A 1,480-nucleotide genomic window follows, 5' to 3' on the forward strand; every position below is an offset into this window, starting at 1 on the left:
GATATCCAGTTTCCTCACACCATTTGTTGAAAAGACTGTCCTTTCTCCATTAAATAGTCTTGGCACTCTTGTCAAAAATCATTTCACCATTGTTATGAACTAAATTATGTCTCCCTGACCCCAAATTCATATGTCGAAGCCTTAACTCCCAACATGATTGTATTTGGAGAGAGGGCCTCAAAGAAGGTGATAAAGGCCAAGTGACGTCATAAGGGTGGAACCTTAATGGGTGGAGCCTTAATAGGTGGAGCCTATCGGGCTGGTGTCCTTGTAAGAATAACAAGAGACACCAGAGATCTTTCCATGTCTCAAACAGATACTTATATACCTATGTTCATATCAGCATTATTCATAATAGCCAAAAGATAGAAGCAACTTAAGTGGCCAAAAATGTATAAATAAACAAAATGAAAATGTGATATATATTTCCCAATTTTGATATTATACTATAGTTGTATAAGATATTATAAGAGTGTGTGTGTGTGTGTGTGTGTGTGTGTACATATGCATATTATTCAGCCTTAAAAAGAAAGGACATTCTGACACATGCTACAACATGGATAAACTTTGAAGACATTACACTAAGTGAAATAAGCCAGCCACAATAGGTCAAGGAAAGGCCATATAAGGATGCAGCAAGAAGGTGGCCACCTGCAAGCCAGGGAGAGGGTCCTCACCAGGAATCAAATTGGCCATCACCTTAATCTGGGACCTCTATCTTCCAGAAATGGGAGAAAATAAATTTCTGTTGCTTAAGTCTATGGTATTTTATGGCAGCCTGAGCTGACTCATACAACCATATGTGTGAGGGTTTTTTTCTGGGCTTTTTTTTTTTTTTTTTTTTTTCCTTTTTTTGTCTTTTTTACTGACTGGCAATGGGATCGCAACCCTCGGTGTTGCGCCTGCACCGCGCTCAGCCAGTGAGCGGGAACCGGTCACAACATGGGATCTGAACCCTCAGCGGGAGCGCCACCACACTCCCAAGTGGCGCACTCTCCAGTGGCCACCGGGCCGGCCCATTTCTGGGCTTTTCTATTCCATTCCAGTGGTCTCTGTGTCTGTCTTTGTGCGAGTACCACAGTGTTTTGATTACTGTAGCTTCATCAAAGTTTTGGAATAAAGACATGTGAGACATCCAACTTTGTTCTTCTTTTCCAAGATGTTTCAGCTATTTGGGAATCCTTAGATTCTACGTGAACTTTAGGATGAATTTTTTTTAGTTCTACAAAAAACTAATTTTGATAAGGATTGAATTAAATGTATAGATAACCTTGGGTAGTACTGACATCTTAACAATATTAAGTCTTTCAAACCATGAACACAGGATGTCTTTCCATTGATTTGTGTCTTCTTTAATTTCTTTCAGCAATGTTTTGTACTATTTCATGTACAAGTATTTTGCCTCTTTGGTTAGATTTCTTCCTAAATATTTTATTCTTTTTGATGCTATTGAAAATGGTATTGTTTTCTTAGTTTCCTT

The sequence above is a fragment of the Galeopterus variegatus genome, unplaced genomic scaffold (assembly GCF_000696425.1).
Source record: "Galeopterus variegatus unplaced genomic scaffold, G_variegatus-3.0.2 Scaffold14660, whole genome shotgun sequence".
Lineage (NCBI taxonomy): Eukaryota > Metazoa > Chordata > Mammalia > Dermoptera > Cynocephalidae > Galeopterus > Galeopterus variegatus.